Source organism: Danio aesculapii, chromosome 23 (assembly GCF_903798145.1).
Source record: "Danio aesculapii chromosome 23, fDanAes4.1, whole genome shotgun sequence".
Classification (NCBI taxonomy): Eukaryota; Metazoa; Chordata; class Actinopteri; order Cypriniformes; family Danionidae; genus Danio; species Danio aesculapii.
The window spans coordinates 23,491,813-23,499,769 of NC_079457.1; the positions used below are offsets into that span (position 1 = coordinate 23,491,813).

At 34.3% G+C, this 7,957-nt stretch overlaps 1 long non-coding RNA gene across 1 annotated transcript; it reads right to left on the reverse strand.

Moving 5' to 3' along the window:
• Positions 1-1,325: 1,325 nt before the first annotated feature.
• Positions 1,326-3,646, reverse strand: LOC130217380 (uncharacterized). The gene is made up of 5 exons (XR_008835867.1): positions 3,118-3,646; positions 2,773-2,900; positions 2,471-2,534; positions 2,311-2,351; positions 1,326-2,149 (listed from the first exon to the last, which is right to left on the reverse strand). It is a non-coding gene; the product is annotated as an uncharacterized LOC130217380 (long non-coding RNA).
• Between the last annotated feature and the right edge of the window lie 4,311 nt (positions 3,647-7,957).

The following is a 7,957-nucleotide window of genomic DNA, read 5'->3' on the forward strand; positions in this document are numbered from 1 at the left end:
ATCCCGAGATAAGAACTAAACCAATTCAAAAAATTTTCTTGAATCCCAGACCACAATCTTTAACGGTCAATCAAAATATTGTGATAAATTGTGTCAAATGCCGCAGCCAGGTCTAGTAAAACCAGAAGTGCACATTTTCCAGAATCAACAGTCAGAAAAATATCATTAGACACTTTAATGAGAGCTGTCTCAGTGCTATGCAGTGTCCTAAAACCAGATTGAAATTGATCAACAATGTCATTTTCAATTAAATTAGTAGAAAGCTGTTGAAATACAACAATTTTGGAATTGGTTGATAGTTTTTTAAATCAGATGAATCCAAGTTGGGCTTTTTTAAAACTTAAAACAAGATGACACGACTCCACTCGGCAAACTACAATTCACTATAGATATTACAATAGATACACAATTGATAGTACAATAGATAGTACAATAGAACTACAATAGATAGAAAGTCTAATCCAACCACCTCCAATACCTGAATAAGAAGATGTGGAGGGATAATATCCAATGAACATTGCGTAGGCTTCATATGGAGGACCAAGCCCACTAAATCGGATAATGTGATTGGTTTAAATTCATCAAAATAGTGTGCTAGTGAAGGTGGGATGGTACAGTCAAGAAAAGTTTCTTGAGGCAGAATCCCAGCTCTAAGGGCTTCAATTTTACTAATAAAAAACAAAACTTTTCGCATGTTGCCTGGCAAACAGCAAGACCAGTAGTGTTTAAGGCTAAGTTAATTGTTTTAAAAAGAACTCTAGGGTAATTTGGAACCTTTCTTATGAGATATTGAAATATTGATGTATGAAAAATATTCTTATTTTGTGTCTTTAACTATCTTCTGATATTTAATCAAAGAGTCTTAAAATATAATAATGCACCTGTAGCTTAGTTTTCATCCATGTTCTCTCAGATTTTCTCCATAGCTTTTTGCAGTTTTTAGCCTCATTTTCTATCTAATTATGAGGTTTGAATACTTTTAAGCACTATATTTTGCTGTATTAGCTTGTCAGATGGTCATCAACCACATTTTTGATGTAGTCTACCAAAAACATTTCCGAAAGATTAAGAATGAAAATAATTATTTTCAAATACAAATTTATTACATCATATATCAATAAAAAAAAAAGTTTTAAATTGAAAACTAGCCTATTTTCATTTAGTAGGCAAACACAAACTGGCCAGAACATTCAACTTTCCTCAGTCACGCTGAAACAACAGCCAAAAGAGGATTCCGTTTGGTCTTAAAGCCTTCTTTGATGGTTATTTTCACAATTTATTATAGCATAGCAGTCAACATAGTACAAATTCAATTCAATTCAATTCACCTTTATTTGTATAGCGCTTATACAATGTAGATTGTGTCAAAGCAGCTTCACATAAAAGGTCACAGTAAATAGGAACAGTGTAGTTAAGTTTGTAGTGTTTAAGTTCAGTTCAGTTTAGCTCAGTTCAGTGTGGTTTAATAATCACTACTGAGAGTCCAAATATTGAAGAGCAAATCCAACGATGCGCAGCTCTACAGATCCTGAACCATGCAAGCCAGTGGCGACAGCGGAGAGGGAAAAAAAACTTCACTAAAGGCGGAAGTGAAGAAAAAAAACCTTGAGAGAAACCAGGCTCAGTTGGGCACGACCATTTTAATTTCTCCGCTGGCCAAACGTCTTGTGCAGAGCTGCAGTCTCAGTGGCGGAGGCTGGAAGCTGGCCTCAGCGAAGACTCGTCTGTCTCTGGAGCGTCATAGGAAACAGTCTCATGTTCTCCACTCTTCCATGACCATCGCAGTAGCTGCTCAGGATTCGGCCTGGTCCAGGATATGGAAACCTTGGGATCATCTCGTCGTTGGTCTTGGATCGAATCAGTGACTCTGCATAGTCTGAGGGCCTCGGGAAGAGTATCCCCAGGTGGAAATGGAGAATAAAGAAAATAATTAGCGTAGCTGATGTTCACAGTGTATATCAGCAAGATGCATAACCTGTGTGGAAGCCCCCTAAGTGGTGCACTAAGTGTATGCTTTACTGAACAGATAGGTCTTTAATCTAGTTTTGAATTGGGAGAGTGTGTCAAATGAGCTCATATATGGGACAAAATCTGGACCTTTGTCAGGGAGGGGTCTTTCGAACCACCCGAACTCTCCTTGGCTACGGGCCTGTATGTGCAGAACAAATTATTAAATCGCACTTCTGCGAATTACACACGTTTACGAATAATGTTTGCAAATTAGAATAATTTATTTTTAATAAAATCATCCATATCACTCTTTGTATCTTATCATGGACTGACTAAATTGTCAATGACTATTTTTCTTACGTTGCTGTAGTTCGTGTTGATATATGTGTCTGGTTCAGTTCCTGTTTAGAAAGAGACATAACACATCACATCCTTTTCAACAATAACAATTGTAATGTTTGCATTTTTATACTACTCTAAAAGACACAGGTCACCCAAAAAATGCTGAACGTGTACTCACAAACAAGCCATCCAAAAAGTAAAAAGTTTGTTTTTTTTGTTCTTCAATAATTCTCAACTTTTTCCTACAAAACAAAACATATACACATGACTGGAAATGAACGATACATTGAGGTCATATGAAGATCTAAACACCAAAGATAATAACTATAATGATATGGTTCTGATAATCGTTGTTATTACTAAAATAATTTACATTTTGCTTTAATGGACTCAATCATTTAACATGACACAACAAAACTGCAGTGCACTGCAGTTTTTAATAAAATGCTATCATGCGCTGGTGTGGCCAACGGAAGTTACCATTGCTTTATCCTGTTTTTATTTCTTTATTGTTGTAACTTGCACGTAGCATTGCATGTTATGCACATCACAAGGCTCCTGCTTGCTATGTTCGTCATTTGCAAGACATTAAATATGGAGGATAAAACCTGCAAAAACAATAAATAAATAAATAAATACGCAAATATATAAATAAATTAGTAAATAAATCCATAAATCTGCACAAATAAAATAAATAAATAATTAAATAAATCAAATTAAAAAAAAAAATATATATATATATATATATATATATATATATATATATATATATATATATATATATATATATATATATATATATATATATATATAAATTAAAAGCACCTTCACACAACAATTGATCTATTATTTTCCATTTCCTGAAGTTTTTCGTGTAGCCACAAGGAGGCAGAACGGCGTCAAAATTCATACACCGTTGGTATGAGCATCATACGCGAACTCGAAGACCCTGCTGAATGTTACTACATGTTCTTTGCACATATGCCTTGCAAAATATATTAATTTTATCCTCCAGCTACTACTTGCTGTCATCCTAAAACGCGTGCAGCGCATTAAAAATGTAAGCAAGCATTACACATACATATCACTTGCACACTCTGATGCGTATAATGAGCATCATTCATTATTAAAAGCACTAAGAGACTCCTTTCTGTCCAACAAACAAAACCATCCCAAATGATGAAAATCCAAGCAGAGTCGTACTACAGGGTGTGGCGTTGAGCGCAGAGCAGACAGACGGGTTTCTAGTATGGTGCTGGTGGTGGTAAAACGAGCAGATTTTTTTTCTGCTAGAGACTGTTATGTAAGGAGGGAGAGTCTTCCCACCGCCCCTCTCTGTTTTTGTTTTTCTCAATGAGCCAGGCTCTCCCTGACGCAGGCCCCTGCGCCTGTCCACTAGGCCCCTTTCCTGGAAACAGAGCCTGGCAGGGGCCACTCAGGGGCAGGTTTTTGGTGGGGAGAGAGAGAGAGAGAGAGAGAGAGAGAGAGAGAGAGAGAGAGAGAGAGAGAGAGAGAGAGAGAGAGAGAGAGAGAGAGAGAGAGAGAGAGAGAGAGATTGTGGGAGGGGGTCTCTTTCCCCTTCCTGCAAATCACATGGCTCCAGACTTGAGTTCAAGTTTACAGAAACCTCAGATTTGGTCAATCTGGGCACTTCTCTTGTTGAGTACAGGCATTCAGGTCACTGAGTGCACAGACTTTAAGTCACTGAGGATGGGGGGGCTGCAAGCAGGATTAACTTTATCTTAAGTCCTGTTCACTGGTTATTGATATGTATAAAGGAGATGGAATGAGTTCTGAAGATCTTGGGATTTGTGATGGGACAACTTGAAGGAATTAAGTTAACATATTAGTTTTTACAAATTTAAGTTGAGTGAACAAAAAACAATTAAGTTGTCCCCCCAAAAAACACAAGAATTGTGTTGTTTCAGCTCATTCTAAATAAGTTATTTGAACAAACACCAAAACTCATTTTTAGTGTATGCTGTGATGTGTTTTACAAATTTGTTTTATGTAATATTCTATAGTACGACATATATAAATAGCTCAAAAGTGACCAGCTCTTTATTTGAGCTTTCTGTTTAGTAATAAATTCAAAATATTGATCATCGTTTCCACAAAAAATATACAGTTGAAGTCAGAATAATTAGCCCCCCTGAATTATTAGCCCCCCCTGTTGTTTTCCCAGTTTCTGTTTAACGTAGAGAAGATTTCTTCAACACATTTCCAAACATAATAGTTTTAATAACTCATTTCTAATAACTGATTTATTTTATCTTTGCCATGATGACAGTAAATAATATTTGACTAGATATTTTTCAAGACACTTCTTTACAGCTTAAAGTGACATTTAAAGGCTTAACTAGGTTAATTAGGTTAACTGGGCAGGATAGGGTAATTAGGCAAGTTATTGTATAACGATGGTTTGTTCTGTAGTCTATTGTCTATATATATATATAAAGGGGCTATGGTGGTTCATTCCTCTGTGGCGACCCCAGATTAATAAAGGGACTAAGCCGACAAGAAAATGAATGAATGAATCAATGATGATAAAGGGGCTAATAATTTTGACCTTAAAATGGTTTTGAAAAAATTAAAAACTGCTTTTATTCTAGCCGAAATAAAACAAATAAGAATTTCTCCAGAAGAAAAAACATTATCAGACATACTGTAAACATTTCCTTGCTCTGTTAAACATCATTTGTGAAATATTTGAAAAAGAAAAAAAATTCAAAGGGGGGCTAATAATTCTGACTTCAACTGTATATTAAGCACCTCAGCTTTTTTGAAAATAATAAGAATTATTCTGGTTTAGTATCTCTAATTTATTTATATGGTTTGAAATGTAAAAAAAAAAAAAAAGCACAACCGTCATTTTATAATTTAAAAGAAAAAGTTTTTTCTATGTGTGTGTGTGTGTGGAGTAAATCAGCTTTTTTTCTGATGGATCATTTGACATTTAATATGCTGAAAATTCAGCTTATCATCACAAGAATAAATAATAGCTACATAAAGTTTTTTTTTAATCCCAGTGGTTCAGTTTGTCTACATTTTATCAAAAACTAACATTTTGGTTTTTAATAGACACCTTTATAAAATACACACATTTTTAAGTAATTACTATATTTGTATTATTGCATTTAATTATTGTACGTACTGTATTTAAATGTGTATATGATCAAGAAGATAATTGGCTTATTAAGCATAAAACAATAACATTAACAGCAGATACTTACACATGAGGAGGGCATCAAGCAACCCATCATGAAGAAGTAATACTTACAAGAAATGCTACAAAGTTTCTGAGAAATATTGTTAAACAGGGAGGGAGTAGGGAAGTGGTGAGAAGCAAAATTATTAAGTGCTCATGGAAGAGATGAGTTTTAATTTACCTTCATTGCCAGTAATTTATGCATCTGTATGGGATTGGGAAGATCATTCCACCAGTGAGTATAAGTGAATGAAAAGGTCCTGGAAAGTGATTTAGATCCTCTCTGTGTTGGCACCATGAGGTGATGCTCACTTACTGACGACAGCCAAGCTTCTGGAGGTGGTGCAGACTTGTAAAAAGAAGTGGAGGTAGCAGAGCCTGTGGCTGTTCTGTATGCAAGCATTAGTGACCCAAACTTGATGTTTGCAGTAGCTATTACAGGGAGATAAAGAGGGTGGTCTCTTGGGCTTGTTAACACTGCATTTATCCAAATTAAAATGTAATATATATCTATTTTTCAAATGTATTTATTTATTTAATGTTCTAAATTTAGAATAAGAATCATTTGATGACATTGAACTGGAATATCAGTATTTTAAAAGGACTTGTGAAAGATCTTGTGACACTGGAGTAATCACTTATAAATCACGGAAATAAACTACATTTATTTGACAACATTGCTGTTTTTATCAAACAAATGCATCTTTGGTGAGCATAGCAGACTTTAAAAAAAGGCAAATATAAAGTCAGCAACACCAACACAAAAATGTATTAATACAACTCTATTACTAGTTGTCTGATGAGGAGCCTGTGTGCTCAAAACGTCACATGCTCAATAAACATTTTGATACTTTCGGAGCTTTAGCTTTATATTTGCTATTTTTTCTATACTTTTTTGGTTGAGCACCTATTTGAGACTGACATACATGCTTTTATAAATTTTTTCAGAATTAAAATATAAACAATTAAAAATCATCCAAACCCAATGTTTAGCATTTAATTTCCATTAAATGCACACATTTATCATGGGAATCGAACCTATAAACTTGGCATTGTTAGTCTGTGCTTTACCACTTAAGCTACATGAAAGCTGTAAATTATATATATATATATATATATATATATATATATATATATATATATATATATATATATATATATATATATATATATATATATATATATATAGTTGACGTCAGAATTATTAGCCCACCTTTGAATTGTTTTTTCTTTTTTAAATAGCAGTTTTAATTTTTTTAATCCATTTTAAGGTAAATTCTGACTTCAACTGTATGTAATAAAAATGAACATGGAAACTGTCAATCTGTTTACTGATCATGTTCAAGTCTGATCAAAAACTAGCTTGACAGTTTTCATGTTTGTTTGCTTGTCTTGAAATGTACACCAGAGATGCTCCAGTTTTAAGGAGCAGGTTCTAATTTCGCCCCGTCCTTTTTCAAGGCACCAATCCAGAATTGTAACCTTATAAAAAACACAACAATTAAGTTGTCCTTTTGGGGTAGGGCAGGTTCTAGGGTTACCTTTTTGGCTTAATGAGTTTTTTGGAGGCAGGTCCACGATGGTACCTTAAGGTTTTACAAAAGGGCTGAGGAAGATATTTGAGAGGAACACGTTAAAAGCCTAATATTGGATCTAGAAAAGTCCCAGTTGCTCTGTAAAATTACAAAAGGAGTGAGCTATATATGGAAATATTATGAATTCTCCAGTGAAAACACATTATACAAACGAACAATAATTACATCAATCATTATAATTTGCTTGTGGAAATGCTCTCTATACTTCTGACTAACTGATCGCTTTCTGAACAGCTTCTTTTCTGTATTTTTGTATTAAGTCATTTAGAGTGCTCACAGCTCACATTATATCAAGATAGAGCTTCATTAACTGTCTTTTTATCTCTCAGCTTTGACCTCTGTGGAATGCTATGTCGACAGGAAAAACAAGGGACATTTTCTACAGTGAAGAGGCATAAGGTTTAACACAAAAACCCTTTTTGTAAGATTTGTAAGTGCAGGAACCTTACATCCTAAAAAAGAAAGTAAGAAGTTTTTAACATGATAGTAAAAGTTCCATTTAGAACTGTATAATCCTGAGGACTGCTGAAATGGTTATTCAGGTTAGAGTTTAGGGTTCTTTTTTCTGCAATCTGTCAACGTTCAAAGCACCTAAAAGCACCTTTTTACATTCACAGGATTGCATTGCTTTGCTTTTTGCTCAAATAACAAAAGAAAAATTTCACGGTAGTGTTTTCACAACTTTCAAAAAAGGAAAAAATATGTGAGACTGATTACAGAAGAGAGAACAATATCAAATGTACTGTCCCACCCATAATCACTGCATTAGAAACACCTTGAATAATCATTAACAAGAATTTAAGGTGCTGATGGCACTGAAACATCCTCATAGTCTTGTAAAAAGAGTTTATTACTTTTGGAG